Raw genomic sequence first — 25,727 nt, 5'->3', positions numbered from 1 at the left:
TCCCACTTCAGCAAGATGGAGTCTACACTGAGGAGGGAAGATTCTCGATCAGAACCTTCAAACTACACTTTGAAGAGTACTTCGAAGGGACCCTTCAAAGGGTGCATTTGGCGAATTGGGACACGGCCTAAGTGAATCATTAGGAAAAGGAACAGGAAGTGACTTCACTGTGTCCTGGTTGTATTTCCTGTTCAGACATGACACGGTGCAGAGTTATAACACAGAGCCAGAGGAGCAGAGCCAGAGGAGCAGAGCTAGAGGAGCAGAGCCAGAGGAGCAGAGCCAGAGGAGCAGAGCCAGAGGAGACAGGAGCAGACAGATCCTCACCATTTTACAGAATAGCTGATGTAGTTGTCCGGCGTCTCTCTGTATTGAGTTGTGCGCCTCCTGTTGTTTCTTGGTGTCCTTTAGTTTCTCTCCTCTGATCAGTCTCTTCACATACTCCACTGACACCTCCAAGTGGAATCTACCCATCAACTCCTGCACGCAATCCAAAGCAAATTTATCACATTTAGACTCATAAAATGTAATACTGTGTCCTATTGTGTCTAAACCAGGATTATACCAGGTCTAAACAAGGCCCAACAAAAATTTAAACAAAGTCTAAACCAGGGACTAAACCAGGATGAAAATGAAGAACTAAACCAGGTTTTCACCATGTTTAAGTTACAGGACTATGTCAGATTTAAACTGGGACCAAACCAGGCCCAAACTATAGAAATACACTAGATCTAAACAAGGACTAAACTAGGTTATAACAATAGAACCAAACCAAGTCTAACCAGGCCTAAACCAAACCTAAACCGGGCCTAACGCGGCCTAAAGCAGGTCTAAAGATAAGATAAGATCTGCCTTTATTAGTCCCACAGTGGGGAAATTCCAGTATTGCATCGCAGTTAAAGAACAGAAGGAAAATGGTACATGTAATAAAACAAGATGATAGATAAATAGCTTAAAATATTTTTTAAATATACTTAAAAAATAAACTAAAAATAGACTCATAAAAAATGTACTATTATGTACAATAAGAGTGACAGTGCAGCATATGAACAGAATAAATCTCAGTAAAGTGACCTCAGTAGATTTACATTTACATCGTATTTAGTATGGGTATGTTCAGTGTTAACAGTGTTCATTGTACAGTCTGACAGCAGCAGGAAGTAAAGACCTGAAACCTTCACACAGCGAGGGTGAATCAGTCTGTCACTGAAGCTGCACTCCAGGACAGAGCGTCCTGCAGGGGGTGAGACTCATGGCCCAGCATAGAAATGACCTTAGCCAGGACCCTCCTGTCCCCCACCTCCTGCACTGAGTCCAGAGGACAGCCCAGGACAGACCTGGACTTCTTGATGACCTTGTCCAGCTTCTTCCTCTCCACACCGTACAGGATGGCTGATGCCACCACAGAGTCATACAAGGTCTTCAGGAGTGGCCCTCTCACTCCAAAAGACCCGAGTCTCCTCAGGAGATAGAGCCTGCTCTGGCCCGTCCTGTACAGTGTGTCTGTGTTGTGAGTCCAGTCCAGTTTGTTGTTCAGATAAACACCCAGGTACTTGTATGAGTCCACTATCTCAATGTCCCTTCCCTGGATGTTCTTTTTTTTATTTTTTTTTTTTATTTGGAAGAACACCCAGTGACATAGAAACACATACAATATTTACAGCTTACTATTTACAGAGAAAGTTGTGTTGATGTGTAAAAGTGTTGGGGGGGGAGAGTACAGTACGGTACCTGCATTATTCTGTCTTGGTTTTCTTTGTAAATATGTGTGTGTGTGTGTGTGTGGGGGGGGGGGGGGGGGGGGGGGAGTGTATGAGTGTGTGTGCGGAGATAAAGTAATACTAATAATAATAATAAAAGTAAAGATAACGATAGCAGGTTTTATTATTGCTGTCATACTCAGTGTTCAATGGTTGGTCAATATTGCTCTATGTTAGTTTTGTGGTCCTAATGGTGGTATTGGTTATTTAGATTTAAATGTAAAATGTGTGTGCGTGCGTGTCCTGTACAATGCATTAAAAGAGGCAAGGTTTTGGTGAGCCAACACTCAAGGGGCAGTACCCCCTAGCAACGCGCCCATTCCTTGCTAACCCTAATCTTTTTATGTATTTGTTGTCAATTATTATTATTATTGATTCATAATTAATTTATTAATAATAATTGTTATTATTGTGTATTTATATATATATATATATATATATATATATATATATATATATATATATATATATATATATATGTATATTTAAATTATTATTTAATAATTCATGTTCTTTATTTTAATATTTAATATGTGTGTAGTAGTAGTTAATGAATAAGGCGATAATAATAATGACAATAATAGTAGTGACAGCAACAATAGAAACGTGTACATACAATGAAAACAATAACACAACAATAATAGTGGTATACAGCAATAGTGGTGGTATGATTGCAATTATTGTAATAAAGTTTAGATAATGTCGTGTGTGTGTGTGTGTCTTTGTAGGAATGGGGGTGTGTATAGGAGTGTGCGTGGCGTTCTCATAATTACTATGTTAATGGTGTTATAATAGTCTATTGGTGGAGTTTATGTTGTTGATATTGATGACTGATTGAAAACAATATTAAAGTGGTTTATAAATGGTGTCCAGGTTTCCATGAAAGACGGTATGTCATCCTCAAAGTATGCTGTCATTTGAGAGGTTGAAATGTGATGGATGAGAGAGTTAGACCAGTGTTTGATGTTTATTGACTGTTTTGATTTCCAGTTTTGTAGAATTATTTTCTTGGCGATAGTTAGAGATGTCAACAAACTGTTTTTATATTTAGGTGGTATGGTGAAAGTTGCAATAATGCCAAGTAAACATAGGGATGGGGAGGGAGGAATTCTGCAGCTCAGGATGTTTGTGAGTTTGTGTGTAACTGTGTTCCAAAAACCCTGAACTGGTGAACATTCCCAGAGTGCATGTATGTAAGTGTCTGTGACTCCCATGGTGCATTGTGAACAGGTGTCTGTGTCTGTTAGTCCCATTTTGTATTTCTTGTATTGGGTGATGTGTGTCCTGTGGATAACTTTGTATTGGATAAGTTGTAGATTAGTGTTGGATGTCATTGAGAATGTATTTTTGCAAATTTCTGTCCAGAGTTTGTATGTAGATGGTGTATCTATATCTGTGTTCCATTTGAGTTGTGGTGCATGTATTATATTGTCTGAATGGATAAGTTTGTATAGTTTGGAAATGAGTTTCTTTGGTTTCTTGGTATTCTTTATGTTTTCTAATAGTTGAGGAGGATCCAGGGTATTATTAGTTATATTAATCTTGCTTTGGATAATGGATTTGATTTGTAAGTATTGAAAGCGATTATTGTTGTTGATTTCGAACTGTTCCATAAGTTGTCTAAATGTTATGAATTTATTGTTGTGGAATAAGTGGTGAAGGTGAGTAATGCCTTTTTGTTCCCATGTGTAATAGTGAAGTGGGGTACTATTCATGTGAAAGTCAGGGTTGTGCCAGATGGGGGTGTATTTACAAGGTGCCGTGGAAGAATTGGTTAATTTTAAAGCTTTCCACCAGGCTGTCAGAGTTGTTGAAATGACTGTGTTCTTGAAGCAGTTATGTTTTTTGAGAGTAGTATTCATTGAGGGTATGTCTGCCAAAGAAAGATTTTTGAAGTATGACTGCTCTAAAGAAATCCATGTGTTATTATCGTATGTTTGTCCTGTCCACTTAACTAGATATTGTAGTTGATTTGCCAAGTGATAGTGGATGAAATTTGGTGCTTCAAGGCCGCCTTGTGCTTTGTTTTTTTGTAATGTTGAGAGTTTGATTTTTGCTTTTTTGTTCTTCCAATAAAAGTGTATCATTAATGAGTCTAGTGTCTGAAACCATTTGTCCGGAGGTGTAGCTGGGATGTTTGCAAATAGGTAATTCAATTTGGGGAGGATTTTCATTTTTACTGATGCTATTCGTCCTGTTAGTGAAAGTGGTAAGTTTGTCCATTGTCCAAGGTCGTCTTCTATTGTTTTAAGCAGAGGGTTATGATTAAGTGAGAACAACTCTGACAGCCTGGGGGAAATGTTAATGCCTAAATACTTAATGTTACCTGTGTGCATACCAGGGAATGAATCCTGAGCTGCAGAACTTCCTCCTTCATCTGAGAGAGGGAGTATTGTTGATTTGTTCCAGTTGATAGTGTAATCTGATATGGATGAGAATGTATTTATAATTTTGAAAGTTTTGTTTAATGATTGCTGTGGTGTTTGTAGGTACAGTAGAATATCATCTGCATATAGGCTGATTTTATGATGTGTGTCCGAGACGTATATTCCTTGTATGCTGTTATTTTGGCGTATTGCTACTGGGAGCGGTTCAATGAATAAGGCGAACAGCGAGGGAGAGAGCGGGCATCCTTGTCTAGTGCCCCTGTGCAGTGTGAACGAACGTGAGATGATACCATTAGTTGTGACTGTGGCTTTGGGTGAGGTGTACAGTGTCTTAATCCAGTGGATAAATGACTCCCCGAAGCCAAATTGATGGAGTGTGTGGAAAAGAAATGTCCAGTTTACCTTATCAAAAGCTTTTTCTGCATCTAATGAGGTTAATGATTGTCCTGATATTTGATTGTTGAGCGATATTGATGAGGTTGAATAATCTACGAAGGTTGTCTGAAGAGTTTCTATTTTTGATAAATCCTGTTTGGTCGGGGGGAATTAACAGTGGTGTAACTTTTTCTAGTCGGAGGGCAAGTGCTTTTGTAATGATTTTTAAATCTGTATTAAGTAATGAAAGAGGTCTATAGCTGGTGGGTTGGGTTGGGTCTTTGTCTGGTTTAAGTAATATTGTTATGGCTGCTGTATTCATATGAAGAGGGATTTGAGATGTATTTTTTATTTCAGTCACTGTGCGGGTGAAAAGTGGTGATAGTAAATTCCAAAAGTGCTTATAAAATTCAGGGGGGTATCCGTCGGGACCGGGGGCTTTGTTGTTGGGCATCTGAAGGAGGGCTTTATGGAGATCTTGCAGTGATAATGGTGCATCTAAGAATTCAGCCATATCGGAGGGTAATTGTGGTAGGTTTATGTTTTGGAAAAATGATTTTATTGCTGTTGGATTGGATTCTGTTTCTGATGAATATAAGTTCTTGTAGAACATACGGAATGTGTTATTAATTTCTTGTGGATCATGAGTGATTTGATTTTCGAAGGTCTGTATTGATGGAATTATTGATTTGTCTTTTTTTCTTTGAAGTAAGTTTGCAAGATATTTACCAGATATATTATGTTTTTCAATAAGTTCATATTGGAGTTGTTGCATAATAAAGTTGTTTTTTTCCTGTAAAATTTTGTCTAGTTGTAATTGTGTGTTTCTCAATTCAAGTATATTTCCGTTTTCTGTCAATGTTATTATCTTATGATGTAATTGTTGTTCTAATTTGTTGTTGTTTTTGTTGTTGTTTTTTCTTTTTGTAGGTTGAATATGAAATAATTTTCCCTCTTAAATATGCTTTACCAGTTTCCCAGAGTGTTATTGCAGTGGTCTCTTGGGAGTCATTCAGTTCCATGAAGGATGCCCACTCCCTCTCTACCATCGTATTGAATGCTGGGTCTTTGAGTAGTGAAAGATTGAGGCGCCATCTCAAGGAAGGTTTGGTGTAGTAGTGAAATTGTGGTGTTAGACTGACTGGTGCATGGTCGCTAATTGAGATGGGATGAATTGTGGTTTCTTTTATATTAGACAAGAGAATATTGCTTATGAGGATATAGTCAATTCGTGAGGAAGAATGATGTACCGCAGAAGAGTGTGTGTATTGTCTTGTGTGTGGGTGTGACAATCTCCAACTATCGCCAAGTCCAAACTCTGTCATGTATTGTTTTATTGTGTCCATAGAATGCCAGTGTCCTAAACTAAAGCGGGTCTAAAGCGTGTCTAAAGCAGGTCTAAAGCAGGTCTAAAGCAGGTCTAAGGCAGGTCTAAAGCAGGTCTAAGGCAGGTCTAAAGTGGGTCTAAAGCAGGTCTACAGCAGGTCTAAAGCAGGTCTAAACCGGGTCTGAAGCGGGTCTAAAGCGGATCTACAGCAGGACTAAACCAGGTCTAAAGCAGGTCTAAAGCAGGTCGAAGGCAGGTCTAAAGCAGGTCTAAACCTGGTCTAAAGCAGGTCTAAAGCAGGTCTAAAGCAGGTCTACAGCAGGTCTAAAGCAGGTCGAAAGCAGGTCTAAAGCAAGTCCAAGGCAGGTCTAAGGCAGGTCTAAAGCGGGTCTGAAGCAGGTCTAAAGCAGGTCTAAAGCAGGTCGAAAGCAGGTCTAAGGCAGGTCTAAAGCAGGTCTAAAGTAGGTCTACAGCAGGTCTAAAGCAGGTCTACAGCAGGTCTAAAGCAGGTCTGAAGCAGGTCTAAAGCAGGTCTAAAGCAGGTCTAAAGCAGGTCAAAGTAGGTCTAAAGCAGGTCTAAAGCGGGTCTAAAGCAGGTCTAAGGCAGGTCTACAGCAGGTCTAAAGCAGGTCTAAAGCGGATCTACAGCGGGTCTACAGCAGGTCTAAAGCAGGTCTAAAGCAGGAATAAAACCAGGTCTAAAGCAGGTCTAAGACAGGTCTAAAGCAGGTCTAAGACAGGTCTAAAGCAGGTCTAAAGTAGGTCTACAGCAGGTTTAAAGCAGGTCTAAGCAAGGTCTAAACCAAGTCTAAAGCAGGTCTAAAGCAGGTCTAAAGCGGGTCTAAAGCAGGTCTAAAGCGGGTCTACGGCAGGTCTAAGGCAGGTCTAAAGCAGGACTAAACCAGGTCTAAAGCAGGGCTAAAGCAGGTCTAAAGCTGGTCTAAGGCAAGTCTAAGGCAGGTCTAAAGCAGGTCTAAAGCAGGTCTACAGCAGGTCTAAGGCAGGTCTAAAGCAGGTCTAAAGTAGGTCTACAGCAGGTCTAAAGCAGGGCTAAAGCAGGTCTAAAGCTGGTCTAAAGCAGGTCTACAGCAGGTCTAAAGCAGGTCTAAGGCAGGTCTAAAGCAGGTCTAAAGCAGGTCTAAAGCAGGTCTAAAGCAGGTTTAAACCAAGTCTAGAGCAGGTCTAAAGCAGGTCTACAGCAGGTCTAAAGCAGGTCTACAGCAGCTCTAAAGCAGGTCTAAAGCAGGTCTAAAGCAGGTCTAAGGCAGGTTTAAAGTAGGTCTAGGGCAAGTCTACAGCGGGTCAAAAGCAGGTCTAAAGCAGGTCTAAAGCGGGTCTAAAGCATGTTTACCCCGGGTCTAAAGCGGGTCTACCCAGGTCTAAAGTAGGTCTACAGCAGGTCTAAAGCAGATCTACACCGGGTCTAAAGCGGGTCTACGGCAGGTCTAAAGCAGGTCTAAGGCAGGTCTAAGGCAGGTCTAAGGCAGGTCTAATCCAAGTCAAAAGCAGGTCTAAAGCAGGTCTACAGCAGGTCTACAGCAGGTCTAAAGCAGGTCAAAGGCAGGTCTAAAGCAGGAATAAAACCAGGTCTAAAGCAGGTCTAAAGCAGGTCTAAGGCAGGTCTAAGGCAGGTCTAAAGCAGGTCTAAAGCAGGTCCAAGGTAGGTCTAATGCAGGTCCAAGGTAGGTCTAAGGCAGGTCTAAAGCAGGTCTAAAGCAGGTTTAAAGCAGGTCTAAAGCAGGTTTACACTGGGTCGAAAAATGGTCTAAAGCGGGTCTACAGCAGGTCTAAAGCAGGTCTAAGGCAGGTCTAAAGCAGGACTAAACCAGGTCTAAAGCAGGTCTAAACCTGGTCTAAAGCTGGTCTAAAGCAGGTCTAAGGCAGGTCTAAAGCATGTCCAAGGTAGGTCTAATGCAGGTCCAAGGTAGGTCTAAGGCAGGTCTAAAGCAGGTCTAAAACAGGTCTAAAGCAGGTCCAAGGTAGGTCTAATGCAGGTCCAAGGTAGGTCTAAGGCAGGTCTAAAGCAGGTCTAAAGCAGGTTTAAAGCAGGTCTAAAGCAGGTCTAAAGCAGGTCTAAAGCAGATCTAAAGCAGGTTTACACCGGGTCGAAAAAGGGTCTAAAGCGGGTCTACAGCAGGTCTAAAGCAGGTCTAAGGCAGGTCTAAAGCAGGACTAAACCAGGTCTAAAGCAGGTCTAAACCTGGTCTAAAACTGGTCTAAAGCAGGTCTAAAGCTGGTCCAAGGCAGGTCAGAAGCAGGTCTAAGGCAGGTCTAAAGCAGGTCTAAAGTAGGTCTAAACAAGGTCTAAACCAAGTCTAGAGCAGGTCTAAACCTGGTCTACAGCAGGTCTAAAGCAGGTCTAAACAAGGTCTAAACCAAGTCTAGAGCAGGTCTAAAGCAGGTCTACAGAAGGTCTAAAGCAGGTCTACAGCGGGTCAAAAGCAGGTCTAAAGCAGGTCTAAAGCGGGTCTAAAGCATGTTTAAACCGGGTCTAAAGGGGGTCTACCCAGGTCTAAAGTACGTCTACAGCAGGTCTAAAGCAGATCTACACCGGGTCTAAAGCGGGTCTAAAGCGGTTCTACGTCAGGTCTAAAGCAGGTCTAAGGCAGGTCTAAACCAGGTCTAAAGCAGGACTAAGACAGGTCTAAAGCAGGTCCAAGGCAGGTCTAAGGCAGGTCTAAAGCAGGTCTAAAGCAGGACTAAGGCAGGTCTAAGGCAGGTCTCAAGCAGGTCTAAAGCAGGTCTGAAGCAGGTCTAAAGCAGGTCTAAAGCAGGTCTGAAGCAGGTCTAAAGCAGATCTAAGTCAGGTCTAAAGCAGGTTTAAACCAGGTCTAAAGCGGTTCTTAAAGTGGGTCTCAAGCGGGTCTAAAGCGGGTCTACAGCGGATCTAAAGCGGCTCTAAAGCGGGTCTACAGCAGGACTAAGGCAGGTCTAGGGCGGGTCTACAGCGGGTCTAAAGCGTGTCTAAAGCAGGTCTAAAGCGGGTCTACAGCAGGACTAAGGCAGGTCTAAAGCAGGTCTACAGCGGCTCTAAAGCGGATCTAAAGCGGGTCTACAGTGGGTCTAAAGCGGGTCTAAAGCGGGTCTACAGCAGGACTAAGGCAGGTCTAGGGCGGGTCTAAAGCAGGTCTCAAGCGAGTCTAAAGCAGGTCTACAGCAGGTCTAAAGCAGGTCTAAGCAAGGTCTAAACCAAGTCTAAAGCAGGTCTAAAGCAGGTCTAAAGCGGGTCTAAAGCAGGTCTAAAGCGGGTCTACAGCAGGTCTAAAGCAGGACTAAACCAGGTCTAAAGCAGGGCTAAAGCAGGTCTAAGGCAGGTCTCAAGCAGGTCTAAAGCAGGTCTGAAGCAGGTCTAAAGCAGGTCTAAAGCAGGTCTGAAGCAGGTCTAAAGCAGATCTAAGTCAGGTCTAAAGCAGGTCTAAAGCAGGTTTAAACCAGGTCTAAAGCGGTTCTTAAAGTGGGTCTCAAGCGGGTCTAAAGCGGGTCTACAGCGGGTCTAAAGCGGGTCTAAAGCGGCTCTAAAGCGGGTCTACAGCAGGACTAAGGCAGGTCTAGGGCAGGTCTACAGCGGGTCTAAAGCGTGTCTAAAGCAGGTCTAAAGCGGGTCTAAAGCGGGTCTACAGCAGGACTAAGGCAGGTCTAAAGCGGGTCTACAGCGGCTCTAAAGCGGATCTAAAGCGGGTCTACAGCGGGTCTAAAGCGGGTCTACAGCAGGACTAAGGCAGGTCTAGGGCGGGTCTAAAGCGGGTCTCAAGCGAATCTAAAGCAGTTCTACAGCAGGTCTAAAGCAGGTCTAAGCAAGGTCTAAACCAAGTCTAAAGCAGGTCTAAAGCAGGTCTAAAGCGGGTCTAAAGCAGGTCTAAAGCGGGTCTACAGCAGGTCTAAGGCAGGTCTAAAGCAGGTCTAAACCAGGTCTAAAGCAGGGCTAAAGCAGGTCTAAAGCTGGTCTAAGGCAAGTCTAAGGCAGGTCTAAAGCAGGACTAAACCAGGTCTAAAGCAGGGCTTAAGCAGGTCTAACGCTGGTCTAAGGCAGGTCTAAGGCAGGTCTAAAGCAGGTCTAAAGCAGGTCTAAAGCAGGTCGAAAGCAGGTCGAAAGCAGGTCTAAGGCAGGTCTAAAGCAGGTCTAAAGCAGGTCTAAAGCAGGTTTAAACCAGGTCTAAAGCGGTTCTTAAAGTGGGTCTCAAGCGGGTCTAAAGCGGGTCTACAGCGGGTCTAAATCGGCTCTAAAGCGGGTCTACAGCAGGACTAAGGCAGGTCTAGGGCGGGTCTACAGCGGGTCTAAAGCGTGTCTAAAGCAGGTCTAAAGCGGGTCTAAAGCGGGTCTACAGCAGGACTAAGGCAGGTCTAAAGCAGGTCTACAGCGGCTCTAAAGCAGATCTAAAGCGGGTCTACAGCGGGTCTAAAGCGGATCTAAAGCGGGTCTAAAGCGGGTCTAAAGCAGGTCGAAAGCAGGTCTAAGGCAGGTCTAAAGCAGGTCTAAAGTAGGTCTACAGCAGGTCTAAAGCAGGTCTACAGCAGGTCTAAAGCAGGTCTGAAGCAGGTCTAAAGCAGGTCTAAAGCAGGTCTAAAGCAGGTCAAAGTAGGTCTAAAGCAGGTCTAAAGCGGGTCTAAAGCAGGTCTAAGGCAGGTCTACAGCAGTTCTAAAGCAGGTCTAAAGCGGATCTACAGCGGGTCTACAGCAGGTCTAAAGCAGGTCTAAAGCAGGAATAAAACCAGGTCTAAAGCAGGTCTAAGACAGGTCTAAAGCAGGTCTAAGACAGGTCTAAAGCAGGTCTAAAGTAGGTCTACAGCAGGTTTAAAGCAGGTCTAAGCAAGGTCTAAACCAAGTCTAAAGCAGGTCTAAAGCAGGTCTAAAGCGGGTCTAAAGCAGGTCTAAAGCGGGTCTACGGCAGGTCTAAGGCAGGTCTAAAGCAGGACTAAACCAGGTCTAAAGCAGGGCTAAAGCAGGTCTAAAGCTGGTCTAAGGCAAGTCTAAGGCAGGTCTAAAGCAGGTCTAAAGCAGGTCTACAGCAGGTCTAAGGCAGGTCTAAAGCAGGTCTAAAGTAGGTCTACAGCAGGTCTAAAGCAGGGCTAAAGCAGGTCTAAAGCTGGTCTAAAGCAGGTCTACAGCAGGTCTAAAGCAGGTCTAAGGCAGGTCTAAAGCAGGTCTAAAGCAGGTCTAAAGCAGGTCTAAAGCAGGTTTAAACCAAGTCTAGAGCAGGTCTAAAGCAGGTCTACAGCAGGTCTAAAGCAGGTCTACAGCAGCTCTAAAGCAGGTCTAAAGCAGGTCTAAAGCAGGTCTAAGGCAGGTTTAAAGTAGGTCTAGGGCAAGTCTACAGCGGGTCAAAAGCAGGTCTAAAGCAGGTCTAAAGCGGGTCTAAAGCATGTTTACCCCGGGTCTAAAGCGGGTCTACCCAGGTCTAAAGTAGGTCTACAGCAGGTCTAAAGCAGATCTACACCGGGTCTAAAGCGGGTCTACGGCAGGTCTAAAGCAGGTCTAAGGCAGGTCTAAGGCAGGTCTAAGGCAGGTCTAATCCAAGTCAAAAGCAGGTCTAAAGCAGGTCTACAGCAGGTCTACAGCAGGTCTAAAGCAGGTCAAAGGCAGGTCTAAAGCAGGAATAAAACCAGGTCTAAAGCAGGTCTAAAGCAGGTCTAAGGCAGGTCTAAGGCAGGTCTAAAGCAGGTCTAAAGCAGGTCCAAGGTAGGTCTAATGCAGGTCCAAGGTAGGTCTAAGGCAGGTCTAAAGCAGGTCTAAAGCAGGTTTAAAGCAGGTCTAAAGCAGGTTTACACTGGGTCGAAAAATGGTCTAAAGCGGGTCTACAGCAGGTCTAAAGCAGGTCTAAGGCAGGTCTAAAGCAGGACTAAACCAGGTCTAAAGCAGGTCTAAACCTGGTCTAAAGCTGGTCTAAAGCAGGTCTAAGGCAGGTCTAAAGCATGTCCAAGGTAGGTCTAATGCAGGTCCAAGGTAGGTCTAAGGCAGGTCTAAAGCAGGTCTAAAACAGGTCTAAAGCAGGTCCAAGGTAGGTCTAATGCAGGTCCAAGGTAGGTCTAAGGCAGGTCTAAAGCAGGTCTAAAGCAGGTTTAAAGCAGGTCTAAAGCAGGTCTAAAGCAGGTCTAAAGCAGATCTAAAGCAGGTTTACACCGGGTCGAAAAAGGGTCTAAAGCGGGTCTACAGCAGGTCTAAAGCAGGTCTAAGGCAGGTCTAAAGCAGGACTAAACCAGGTCTAAAGCAGGTCTAAACCTGGTCTAAAACTGGTCTAAAGCAGGTCTAAAGCTGGTCCAAGGCAGGTCAGAAGCAGGTCTAAGGCAGGTCTAAAGCAGGTCTAAAGTAGGTCTAAACAAGGTCTAAACCAAGTCTAGAGCAGGTCTAAACCTGGTCTACAGCAGGTCTAAAGCAGGTCTAAACAAGGTCTAAACCAAGTCTAGAGCAGGTCTAAAGCAGGTCTACAGAAGGTCTAAAGCAGGTCTACAGCGGGTCAAAAGCAGGTCTAAAGCAGGTCTAAAGCGGGTCTAAAGCATGTTTAAACCGGGTCTAAAGGGGGTCTACCCAGGTCTAAAGTACGTCTACAGCAGGTCTAAAGCAGATCTACACCGGGTCTAAAGCGGGTCTAAAGCGGTTCTACGGCAGGTCTAAAGCAGGTCTAAGGCAGGTCTAAACCAGGTCTAAAGCAGGACTAAGACAGGTCTAAAGCAGGTCCAAGGCAGGTCTAAGGCAGGTCTAAAGCAGGTCTAAAGCAGGACTAAGGCAGGTCTAAGGCAGGTCTCAAGCAGGTCTAAAGCAGGTCTGAAGCAGGTCTAAAGCAGGTCTAAAGCAGGTCTGAAGCAGGTCTAAAGCAGATCTAAGTCAGGTCTAAAGCAGGTTTAAACCAGGTCTAAAGCGGTTCTTAAAGTGGGTCTCAAGCGGGTCTAAAGCGGGTCTACAGCGGATCTAAAGCGGCTCTAAAGCGGGTCTACAGCAGGACTAAGGCAGGTCTAGGGCGGGTCTACAGCGGGTCTAAAGCGTGTCTAAAGCAGGTCTAAAGCGGGTCTAAAGCGGGTCTACAGCAGGACTAAGGCAGGTCTAAAGCAGGTCTACAGCGGCTCTAAAGCGGATCTAAAGCGGGTCTACAGTGGGTCTAAAGCGGGTCTAAAGCGGGTCTACAGCAGGACTAAGGCAGGTCTAGGGCGGGTCTAAAGCAGGTCTCAAGCGAGTCTAAAGCAGGTCTACAGCAGGTCTAAAGCAGGTCTAAGCAAGGTCTAAACCAAGTCTAAAGCAGGTCTAAAGCAGGTCTAAAGCGGGTCTAAAGCAGGTCTAAAGCGGGTCTACAGCAGGTCTAAAGCAGGACTAAACCAGGTCTAAAGCAGGGCTAAAGCAGGTCTAAGGCAGGTCTCAAGCAGGTCTAAAGCAGGTCTGAAGCAGGTCTAAAGCAGGTCTAAAGCAGGTCTGAAGCAGGTCTAAAGCAGATCTAAGTCAGGTCTAAAGCAGGTCTAAAGCAGGTTTAAACCAGGTCTAAAGCGGTTCTTAAAGTGGGTCTCAAGCGGGTCTAAAGCGGGTCTACAGCGGGTCTAAAGCGGGTCTAAAGCGGCTCTAAAGCGGGTCTACAGCAGGACTAAGGCAGGTCTAGGGCAGGTCTACAGCGGGTCTAAAGCGTGTCTAAAGCAGGTCTAAAGCGGGTCTAAAGCGGGTCTACAGCAGGACTAAGGCAGGTCTAAAGCGGGTCTACAGCGGCTCTAAAGCGGATCTAAAGCGGGTCTACAGCGGGTCTAAAGCGGGTCTACAGCAGGACTAAGGCAGGTCTAGGGCGGGTCTAAAGCGGGTCTCAAGCGAATCTAAAGCAGTTCTACAGCAGGTCTAAAGCAGGTCTAAGCAAGGTCTAAACCAAGTCTAAAGCAGGTCTAAAGCAGGTCTAAAGCGGGTCTAAAGCAGGTCTAAAGCGGGTCTACAGCAGGTCTAAGGCAGGTCTAAAGCAGGACTAAACCAGGTCTAAAGCAGGGCTAAAGCAGGTCTAAAGCTGGTCTAAGGCAAGTCTAAGGCAGGTCTAAAGCAGGACTAAACCAGGTCTAAAGCAGGGCTTAAGCAGGTCTAACGCTGGTCTAAGGCAGGTCTAAGGCAGGTCTAAAGCAGGTCTAAAGCAGGTCTAAAGCAGGTCGAAAGCAGGTCGAAAGCAGGTCTAAGGCAGGTCTAAAGCAGGTCTAAAGCAGGTCTAAAGCAGGTTTAAACCAGGTCTAAAGCGGTTCTTAAAGTGGGTCTCAAGCGGGTCTAAAGCGGGTCTACAGCGGGTCTAAAGCGGCTCTAAAGCGGGTCTACAGCAGGACTAAGGCAGGTCTAGGGCGGGTCTACAGCGGGTCTAAAGCGTGTCTAAAGCAGGTCTAAAGCGGGTCTAAAGCGGGTCTACAGCAGGACTAAGGCAGGTCTAAAGCAGGTCTACAGCGGCTCTAAAGCAGATCTAAAGCGGGTCTACAGCGGGTCTAAAGCGGATCTAAAGCGGGTCTAAAGCGGGTCTACAGCAGGACTAAGGCAGGTCTAGGGCGGGTCTAAAGCGGGTCTCGAGCGAATCTAAAGCAGGTCTACAGCAGGTCTAAAGCAGGTCTAAGCAAGGTCTAAACCAAGTCTAAAGCAGGTCTAAAGCGGGTCTAAAGCAGGTCTAAAGCGGGTCTACAGCAGGTCTAAGGCAGGTCTAAAGCAGGACTAAACCAGGTCTAAAGCAGGGCTAAAGCAGGTCTAAAGCTGGTCTAAGGCAAGTCTAAGGCAGGTCTAAAGCAGGACTAAACCAGGTCTAAAGCAGGGCTTAAGCAGGTCTAACGCTGGTCTAAGGCAGGTCTAAGGCAGGTCTAAAGCAGGTCTAAAGCAGGTTTAAAGCAGGTCGAAAGCAGGTCGAAAGCAGGTCGAAAGCAGGTCTAAAGCAGGTCTAAAGCAGGAATAAGGCAGGTCTAATGCAGGTCCAAGGTAGGTCTAAGGCAGGTCTAAAGCAGGTCTAAAGCAGGTCTAAAGCAGGTCTAAGGCAGGTCTAATGCAGGTCTAAAGCAGGTCTAAAGCAGATCTAAAGCAGGTTTACACCGGGTCGAAAAAGGGTCTAAAGCGGGTCTACAGCAGGTCTAAAGCAGGTCTAAACGGGGTCTAAAGCCGGTCTAAAGCCGGTCTACAGCAGGTCTAAAGCAGGTCTAAACGGGGTCTAAAGCCGGTCTAAAGCCGGTCTAAAGCCGGTCTACAGCAGGTCTAAAGCAGGTCTAAGGCAGGTCTAAAGCAGGACTAAACCAGGTCTAAAGCAGGTCTAAACCTGGTCTAAAGTAGGTCTAAAGCAGGTCTAAAGCAGGTCTAAAGCAGGTCTAAAGTAGGTCTACAGCAGGTCTAAAGCAGGTTTAAACAAGGTCTAAACCAAGTCTAGAGCAGGTCTAAAGCAGGTCTACAGCAGGTCTAAAGCAGGTCTACAGCAGCTCTAAAACAGGTCTAAAGCAGGTTTAAAGCAGGTCTAAGGCAGGTTTAAAGTAGGTCTAGGGCAAGTCTACAGCGGGTCAAAAGCAGGTCTAAAGCAGGTCTAAAGCAGGTCTAAAGCAGATCTACACCGGGTCTAAAGTGGGTCTAAAGCGGTTCTACGGCAGGTCTAAAGCAGGTTTAAGGCAGGTCTAAAGCAGGTCTAAAGCAGGGCTTAAGCAGGTCTAAAGCGGGTCTACAGCGGCTCTAAAGCGGATCTAAAGCGGGTCTAAAGCGGTTCTTAAAGTGGGTCTCAAGCGGGTCTAAAGCGGGTCTAAAGCGGGTGTACAGCGGGTCTAAAGCGGGTCTACAGCAGGACTAAGGCAGGTCTAGGGCGGGTCTACAGCGGGTCTAAAGCGTGTCTAAAGCAGGTCTAAAGCGGGTCTAAAGCGGGTCTACAGCGGCTCTAAAGCGGATCTAAAGCGGGTCTACAGCGGGTCTAAAGCGGGTCTAAAGCAGGTCTAAAGCGTTTCTAAAGCAGGTCTAAGGCAGGTCTTAGGAAGGTCTAAGGCAGGTCTAAGGCAGGTCTAAAGCAGGTCTAGGGCAGGTCTAAAGCAGGTCTAGGGCAGGTCTAGGGCAGGTCTAAAGCAGGTCTTATGAAGGTCTAAGGCAGGTCTAAACCAGGTCTAAACCAGGTCTAGGGCAGGTCTACAGCGGGTCTACAGCGGGTCTACAGCAGGTCTAAAGTAGGTCTAAACCAGGTCAAAAGCAGGTCTAAAGCAGGTCTAAAACGGGTCTAGGGCGGGTCTACAGCGGGTCTCAAGCGGGTCTAAAGCGGGTCTAAAGCAGGTTTAAACCGGGTCTAAAGCAGGTCTAAAGCAGGTTTAAAGTAGGTCTAAAGTAGGTCTAAAGCAGGTCTAAAGCAGGTCTAAAGTAGGTCTAAAGCAGGTCTAAAGCAGGTCTAAAGCAGGTCTAAAGCAGGTTTAAACCGGGTCTAAAGCAGGTCTAAAGCAGGTCTAAAGCAAGTCTACAGCAGGTCCAAAACAGGTCTAAAGCAGGACTAAAGCAGGTTTAAACCGGGTCTAAGCGACTCTAAAGCAGGTCAAAACCGGGACTAAAGCGGGTCTAAAGCAAGTCTACAGCAGGTCCAAAACAGGTCTAAAGCAGGTTTAACCAGGTCTACAGCAAGTGCTCCACTGTGTTTTTAAACTCCATACACCTTCACTAGAATCAGTTGATTTCAACCCTGGGATTTCTAATCTCTACTAAACAAAAAAGGAGCTGTTAACTTGAAAACTACTAGTTTGTGACATCACAAGGTGGAACAGAGCATTCTGAGCTTTGGAGATTTAAACAGACTAATAACAAAGGGTTAGGCAAACATGTGTGAATTAAGCAAAACACAACTCCAGGTTTGTGTTTGAGGAGGTAACAGCGTTATAACACAACTTAAACATTGCATGAGCCCATTTTGAGTAATATAAGACCTTTAAGAAACATGAGTGAGGCTGCTGCTTTGTTTTCATGATGTAGTGGGTACATTACCAGTAAAAATCTGATTACTCTGATACAGGAATTGGATAAAACAATAATTAGATCAGATTTTACTGTGTGTTTACAGCTCATGAGGATCAGCTTTTTAGAGTCACTGTTGTATTTAGAAGATAAAGTACAATGATTTTTTAGAATAATTGTTTCAGTCTTCAACATTTTCTTTTTCATTTTTGTCCTTACCAGTCCGATTACTCACATCAGATGGAAATGTTGTATGTGGCATTTCAGTAATCTGATAACTCCAGAAATCAGATTCAATTCAATTCAATTTGTTTTTGTAAATCCCAAAATCACAACAGCAGCAGTCGCCTCTTAGGGCTGAACATGAGAATTGATTTAACCAACAGAAAGTTAGAGAATCAGCACTGAAACAGAAACAGACAAGCAAATTAATCAACAGGAAACAATTAAATGGAGAATTGTCCGAGAGCCCCCCTGTCCTTAGACCCACCTTCTTTGCAAGGAAAAACAAAACAAAAAACAATGAGAAAGAGAAAACTGGAGGAGAACCACAGTGAAGGAGAGATCCACTCCCATGGACGGACAGGCTGCAGATGTGTCCAGGACTAATGTGCATCTATTTACAGAAAGAGTACAAGTCTGTAGGGCCAGAGTCACTCAAGTAAGGAACAGAGAGGGGCCCATCCACAGCAGACAGGACCCACCCGGGTCATCCAGCCAGGTGAGGGAAGGGAGGGTGCGGGTCCACAGAACAGGATCAGGGCACAGGAGGGTATCTAGGGACAGGTGACAACATGTGAATAGCAATGAACAAACGCCAGGTGAACTGAATAGTGAAGCTGTTGACGGGGAAAATATGAGGAAACAGAGGATAGTGCTCAGGTTACCATAATTCCCCCAGCATAGCTACTCGTAGACAGCTTAACTAAAACTGCAAATATTATCTTATTTCTATTTATATTATTTATTATTATATTTTTGCTCTTAACTGGCCTGGCCGTAAGCTAAGTCAAAGAGGAATGTTTTAAGCCTGGTCTTAAAAGTAGAGACTGTGATGAACTTTTTAACTTTTTAACTTTTTAATGGGCAGGAGCTGATTCAATAACAGAGCTCTCCCTCCTGCTGTGCTTTTAAACACTCTAGGAACCACCAGTAGTCCAGCATTTTGAGAGCGGAGGGGTGTGTTTGGATGATATGGTACTATAGTATCAGATTTGTGGTGTGCATGTAAACACAGCCAGTGACAATAAGACTCAAGTATTATTGATGGACAATGGTTTGTGTGCCTCAGTACTGCAATGAAAGAGATCAAAATACAGGACAATGTATCAACATATAAATGCATTTACACGTGACAGTTACATTCACTCTGTTTCAGGACACTCTCTGCACTTGGGAAATCCATTGTTTCAAAACTCCATCAACTCCAGAAATGAAGACTGGACCAGAGACCAGACCAGAGACCAGAGCAGACAAAAGACCAGAGACCAGACCAGAGACCAGAGCAGACAAAAGACCAGAGACCAGACCAGAGACCGGACCAGAGACCGGACCAGAGACCGGACCAGAGACCGGACCAGAGACCGGACCAGAGACCGGACCAGAGACCGGACCAGAGACCAACCAGAGACCGGACCAGAGACCGGACCAGAGACCAGACCAGAGACCAGACCAGAGACCAACCAGAGACCAGACCAGAGACCGGACCAGAGACCGGACCAGAGACCGGACCAGAGACCAGACCAGAGACCGGACCAGAGACCAGAGACCAGAGACCGGACCAGAGACCGGACCAGAGACCGGACCAGAGACCGGACCAGAGACCGGACCAGAGACCGGACCAGAGACCAGACCAGAGACCAGACCAGAGACCAGACCAGAGAGCAGTCAGGTCCTCAGTCCCTGGATCAGGAGACTCTATGTGCGACCCTAGAGATTAGTCCTTGTATTTCTGTGGTCCACAGCCCTGGTCTGGACTCAGGTCTGGACTTGAATCTGATTGAGTTCCTGACTGAAGAGTCTGTGCGCGCTCACCTTCCACAGATGCCCTCAGAGCTGGAGACAAAGCTGCAGTGTCACCTCCAGGCCCTGCAGAGTGTTGTGCTACAGGAGCTGCTCAGACTGGGCCCTGAGCTGGAGCACTGGGGGCTGATGGGAAATCTGACACAGAAGTATCATCATGCTCTGGTCTCACACATGAATGAACTACTGCCACAGACCTGCACCACTGGGGCCTGCCTTCAGCTGCTCCGGTGGGCCCTCATAAAGTACCTCAGGTACTGCTTTTTCCTTTTCATGCGATACAGTGGTTCAGTGGGTGGTGCTTTACCCTCACAGCAAGAAGGTCCTGAGTCAGGCTACAATCTGAAAATGTAGCTAGTATAATATTTGCTAAGTGAATAAATATAATGAATCATAACCATAACCAACATGCTCCCACTTCGCAGAAGTGAGACTTGAACACCTTTCTCACCCTCGTGGCCTCTCGGGACTCAGATTTTAAACTCTCCTCAATGTTCCCTCTTAAGTGTTTGTTGGCTCTGGGCAGGTTCTGAAAGGAGAAGGTGAAATGGTGGAGTGGTGCATAGAGATTCTTCCTCAGGCCCTGTTTTTGGAGGAGGGTCTGGTTGTTGCTTCTCATCCAACTGGCTGGTACCTTTAATGAGTTTTTCAAACACATCCTCTGCCATCATGATGAATATCTGGAAAAGATAATGACAAAAGTTAGTTGATGCATGCTCTGGGCTCATTCATACTTCTTCTTCTGACCAGGCTACAGCTACGGTCAGTGAAAGCGCCAAGCACCCTCTGCTGGTGACATTGAGTATCGCTCTTAAAACACACCATCCATAATATGATCCAAATAGATATAAAAAAGAGTTAGATTTTATGCTTTCATGCCTAGTTAGACTAGATTAAATTTATGGGAGGAAACCATTTTAGAGTTAATCAGAAATCGCACAGTGCCACACTTATATCAACTTGATTTGAAATATTGCTATAAATTATAATATTGTAAATAATACAACTGTAACAACTTACAGTGACTTGTAAACGGTCATAGTTGTATTCATTTCTGCTCTTCATGCCAGAACATTATCTGTTAAAGGAAAAAAGAAATATACTGTTTCTTTTTTCCTTTAACAGATAATGTTCTGGCATGAACTTGTTAATCTACATTAGACAATATAGATAATATGATGATGTATTTACTTTGACACGTTTTCACAGTAACTTCAGACAGTCTTAGGGTGGTGTGACGCAGCTTAACAACGGTTCTTCCCAGACGTTGTCAGCAAGACACCTATATTGTCTGATATAGATCAACAACCAAATTATATTGCAATAGTGAGAAAACACAATGAATATTCCTCATCTTAAAACAGCATCTATTCAATTACACATTACTGCAGAAATGTAAAAGAAAATGTAGCTTTGATTTTTTTTTTTTTAAAGCTACTAAACCAAAAGGACATTTTTGGGCACAATCACTAAACCTACCAGACATCTGACAGTTCCAGCATTGGCACAATGATGACAACAGTTAGGATCCATCCAGGATCTTCATCTTCATTCTAAGGCATCTCCAGCAGGTGGCAGTACAGTCCACTTGTGTACTGCATGAAACAATTAAGGATCAAATTAAATCACTGTAGGAGGCATATATGGTGAATAGTTACACTGTGTTTTCCTGTGAGATTTGCTTATACCTGAGGCACAGAGGAGGAAAGAGGCAGGGTTGTGACATCTGTATGTGGTGAATAAATGCATTCTGCAAACTATGGCATTCTTGAGCTTCACCATTCCATGAGACAGGACCCAGTGTAGTCCCAAAAGGTCATTGGATCCAGTGTGAGCAGAAGCAGGTATTTGGACCATCACAGTGAGTGTTGCAGAGTCCAAGCATGTTCTCTTCCTACTATGTTACAAACCTTAAACTCAAAATGACATTATCAAGTAAAAAGATACAGTACTACTCACGTGAGAACTTGTGACAATACCTACCTGTACCTGTCACTATAAAACGGATAGCGGAGGCAGGCGTCCAGGGCCTAGTCACCAGCATGGAGTCTGAGCCAGAGACGTACCTCCAAACCTCCTGGTCCATGTTGCGCAGGTTGGGAAGCATAGTCCCCAAGAGCTGAAAGAGAGCACAGTCACTTTAGAGTACTTTGTCTGTTTTACATGTTTACATGTAATTAATATTTGTTGGTACAAAAATTTGATGCTGTTGTAAAATAAAATGTTTACATTTTATTATGAAACGTTTACTATTTAATACATCATACACCATTTTTCTACTACTGTGTAGTTTGTAAGGGGCAATATCAGTAATTGTTAACACAATGTATACCATATTTACATATCTAAAAGCTTACTTAATTTACCAATTCAAGACCATAGATAAAAAACATCAAAAAAGCATAGACGAGTTAATTAATCTGTATGTTTAATAACTTCCCTGTGTAATTAGGGCCAATCTTGCATGTACATGTTATGATGAACCTGAAGCTACAGTCAGCAGCCCAGTCCTGGCAGACATTACCTGCAAACAAGAAGCAGCACAAGCATATACAATTTTAAAATTTTTGTAGTATATTTGTAAGTAAATAAATATAATGAATCATAACCACAGACAATGTTAAATTCTTCATAGTTAAGTGGGTGGCTCTTCTTATTATTATTTATTGGTATATTCAATAACGCTGGTTGCAAACAAATACAACGACAGTAGACTTATTTGCAGTAGCAAGAATGGATAACTCAAAATTATTAACACATTTCTTAGCAACCTGAATACAAAATAATTTATTATTATTGCATTCAGAATTATTAATATTTCTGTCAGCTAACCGAAGACAGGACCGATGGACAGGCGCTGGACAGGCGCTCCGCCGCTGGATGTCCTGGGACGTTATTCCCGTCCCAATGCGGGACAGCAGAGCCGACCTCGCGGCTAAACGCTACGTAACGTCTGAATGTGACTTTGCTAAACGTAATATGTTAATAAAAGGTGAATAATTTTACTGTAATAAGACAAATTACGGAGCATTTCAAAAAAACATGGGGATGATAGTCATTAACATAAACATAAAATAAAACATTACACGTCTGTGTGTAGCGGGGGATTAGCTCAAATGGTAGAGCGCTCGCTTAGCATGCGAGAGGTAGCGGGATCGATGCCCGCATCCTCCAAACTTATTACCATTTTAAAACATTTACACGTTATTATTCACTGTGCATAAATTTCAGCTTCATTTTTCATAAAACTATGCAAACATATAATAGTTTTGTAAAATAGTCATGAAATCTTCTCTAATTACAACCCGTTTATCGTGTCCCCTGTTCTCCACCAGAGGGCAGCACACACTCAACGAATGCAGAGGTTTCACTCGCGTTCACGCGAAAATGACTTACATTTAGAAAAAAAGTAATTAATAATTTTATTTTCATAATGCTGTTATAATAAACTATGCCCTGTTGGTATATGGCTCTAAAGGCTGGATAAATTCCACATAAGGATCGGTCATGGTCTAAGCAGTCTGGCCTGTGATTGGCTGGCAGGGGGCTTATTTGGTTTCACATTTTTTCTGAAATGTTTGGACAAAAGAAGATTGGGTTCTTTATCTGGGTCGAACGATTCACATTAAGGAACCGTTCAAAAGAGTCGACTCAAACGTTTCGCTAATAGGCCTAGTTTGACCAAGCAGAGAACAATAATACTAATATAAGAAATAATTTACATCATAAAAAGTAAAGAAATGGGGTGATCTAAACATAGTCATCATAGTTTACATATAATGTCCTATTCAAAATTGAAAATTGAAAAAAAAACAACTATAAAGCCCTACTGTGGAACATTTCAGGCAAAGTAATAACATCACCATGGAGCCAAGCTCTATCCGGTAGATTCTACAAATCCTGGGAAATAATTGTCTGGTGAATCCAGACGGATCTCTCTGTATTTTTTATTCAGATTTACATGAGCCTGGTCCCAGTCCTCTGCTGCAACTCAAACCCGGTCAAACCTGATCATCCGAACACATTTGTTTATTTCAGTGACACATGTGAAACAAAGGAACTCATTGGTCACGTGTCAATTACAAATAGAAGCACATTTCTCTCACTTCAGATGAAAAGGGTTTAGGTTTCACTCGTTGATTCTGCAGGAATCCACCATGTTTTGATCCACCTTGTTAATCACACAAATCTGAACCCTGAGAGATACACAGTGACCAGACTGGTTTAGTCCTGGTTTAGACCTGGTTTAGACCTGATTAAGACCTGGTTTAGTCCTGATTTAGACCTAGTTTAGTCCTGGTTTAGACCTGATTAAGACCTGGTTTAGTCCTGATTTAGACCTGGTTTAGTCCTGGTTTAGACCTAGTTTAGTCCTGATTTAGATGTGGTTTAGTCCTGATTTAGTCCTGGTTTAGACCTGGTTTAGGCCTGGTTTAGACGTGGTTTAGACCTGGTTTATTTATGGTTTAGACCTGCTTTATACCTGGTTTAGTCCTGGTTTAGACCTGGTTTAGTGCTGGTTTAGACCTGGTTTAGCCCTGGTTTAGACCTAGTTTAGTCCTGATTTAGACCTGGTTTAGTCTCGTTTAGACCTGGTTTAGTTTTGGTTTACACTTGGTTTAGACCTGGTTTAGTCCTGGTTTAGTGCTGGTTTAGTCCTGCTTTAGCCCTGGTTTAGCCCTGGCTTAGACCTGTTTCAGTCCTGATCTAGACCTGGTTTAGTCCTGATTTACATCTGGTTTAGATCTGGTTTAGTCCAGGTTTAGTCCAGGTTAAGTCCTGGTTTAAACCTGGATTAGACCTGGTTTAGACCTGGTTTAGACCTGGTTTAGACCTGGCTTAGACCTGGCTTAGTCCTAGGTTATTCATGGTTTAAACCTGGTTTAGACCTGTTTTAGTCCTGGTTTAGACTTGATTTACAATAGATATAGTCTTGGTTTAGTCCTGGTTTAGTCCTGGTTGAGACCTCGTTTAGACCTGGTTTAGACTTGATTTAGACTTGGTTTAGTCCTGGTTTAGTACTGGTTTAGACTTGGTTTAGTCCTGGTTTAATACTGGTTTAGACTTGGTTAAAACCGATTTAGACCTGGTTTAAAGATGGTTTAGACCTGGTTTAGTCCTGGTTTAGACCTGGTTTAGACTTGGTTAAAACCTGGTTTGACCTGGTTTAAAGATGGTTTAGACCTGGTTTAGACTTGGTTTAGTCATGGTTTAGACCATGGTTTAGTCCTGATTGAGACCTGGTTTAATCCTGATTTAGTCCTGGTTTGGACCTGGTTTAGGCCTGGTTTAGACCTGGTTTAGACCTGGATTAGACCTGGTTTAGTCCTGGTTTAGACCTGATTTAGACCTGGTTTAGTGCTGGTTTAGCCCTGGTTTAGACCTGGTTTAGAAGTGATTTAGACCTGGTTTTGTGCTGGTTTAGACCTGATATAGACCTGGTTTAGTCCTGTTTAGACCTGGTTTAGCCCTGGTTTAGACCTGGTTTAGTCCTGATTTAGACTTGATTTAGAACAGATATAGTCCTGGTTTAGTCCTGGTTTAGGCGTCGTTTAGACCTGGTTTGAACCTGGTTTAGTTTTGGTTTAAACTTGATTTAGACCTGGTTTAGTCCTGGTTTAGACCTGGTTTAGACTTGATTTAGACCTGGCTTAGACCTGGTTTAGACCTGGTTTAGACCTGGATTAGACCTGGTTTAGTGCTGGTTTAGACCTGGTTTAGCCCTGGTTTAGACCTAGTTTAGTCCTGGTTTAGACTTGATTTAGACTTGGTTTAGTCCTGGTTTAGTCCTGGTTTAGACTTGATTTAGACCTGGCTTAGACCTGGTTTAGACCTGGTTTAGACCTGGATTAGACCTGGTTTAGTGCTGGTTTAGACCTGGTTTAGCCCTGGTTTAGACCTGGTTTAGACCTGGATTAGACCTGGTTTAGTGCTGGTTTAGACCTGGTTTAGCCCTGGTTTAGACCTAGTTTAGTCCTGGTTTAGATTTGATTTAGACTTGGTTTAGTCCTGGTTTAGTCCTGGTTTAGTCCTGGTTTAGATCTGGTTTAGTACTGCTTTAGACTTAGTTAAAACCTGGTTTAGACCTGGTTTAAAGATGGTTTAGACCTGGTTTAGACTTGGTTTAGTCATGGTTTAGACCATGGTTTAGTCCTGATTGAGACCTGGTTTAATTCTGATTTAGTCCTGGTTTGGACCTGGTTTAGACCTGGTTTAGACCTGGATTAGACCTGGTTTAGTCCTGGTTTAGACCTGGTTTAGAAGTGATTTAGACCTGGTTTAGTGCTGGTTTAGACCTGGTTTAGACCTGGTTTAGACCTGGTTTAGAAGTGATTTAGACCTGGTTTAGTGCTGGTTTAGACCTGATATAGACCTGGTTTAGTCCTGTTTAGACCTGGTTTAGCCCTGGTTTAGACTTGATTTAGAACAGATATAGTCCTGGTTTAGTCCTGGTTTAGGCGTCGTTTAGACCTGGTTTAAACCTGGTTTAGTTTTGGTTTAAACTTGATTTAGACCTGGTTTAGACCTAGTTTAGTCCTGATTTAGACCTGATTTAGTCCTGTTTAGACCTGGTTTAGCCCTGGTTTAGACCTGGTTTAGTCCTGATTTAGACTTGATTTAGAACAGATATAGTCCTGGTTTAGTCCTGGTTTAGTCCTGGTTTAAACCTGGTTTAGTCTTGGTTTAAACTTGGTTTAGACCTGGTTTAGTCCTGGTTTAGACCTGGTTTAGACTTGATTTAGACCTGGTTCAGACCTGGTTTAGACCTGGATTAAACCTGGTTTAGTCCTGGTTTAGACCTGGTTTACACCTGATTTAGACCTGATTTAGTGCTGGTTTAGACCTGGTTTAGCCCTGGCTTAGACCTAGTTTAGTCCTGGTTTAGATCCGGTTTAGTTTTGGTTTACACTTGGTTTAGACCTGGTTTAGTCCTGGTTTAGTGCTGGTTTAATCCTGCTTTATTCCTGGTTTAC

At 43.8% G+C, this 25,727-nt stretch overlaps 1 non-coding gene across 1 annotated transcript; it reads left to right on the top strand.

Moving 5' to 3' along the window:
* Window positions 1-21,854: 21,854 nt before the first annotated feature.
* trnaa-agc (transfer RNA alanine (anticodon AGC)) lies at window positions 21,855-21,927 on the top strand. Its single transcript has one exon. It is a non-coding gene; the product is annotated as a tRNA-Ala (tRNA).
* The last annotated feature ends 3,800 nt before the right edge of the window (window positions 21,928-25,727 follow it).

Source organism: Periophthalmus magnuspinnatus, chromosome 22 (assembly GCF_009829125.3).
Source record: "Periophthalmus magnuspinnatus isolate fPerMag1 chromosome 22, fPerMag1.2.pri, whole genome shotgun sequence".
In the NCBI taxonomy this organism is placed as follows: Eukaryota; Metazoa; Chordata; class Actinopteri; order Gobiiformes; family Gobiidae; genus Periophthalmus; species Periophthalmus magnuspinnatus.
Note: the sequence above shows the minus strand (reverse complement) of the source record. Positions and strands in the feature narration are given on the sequence as shown.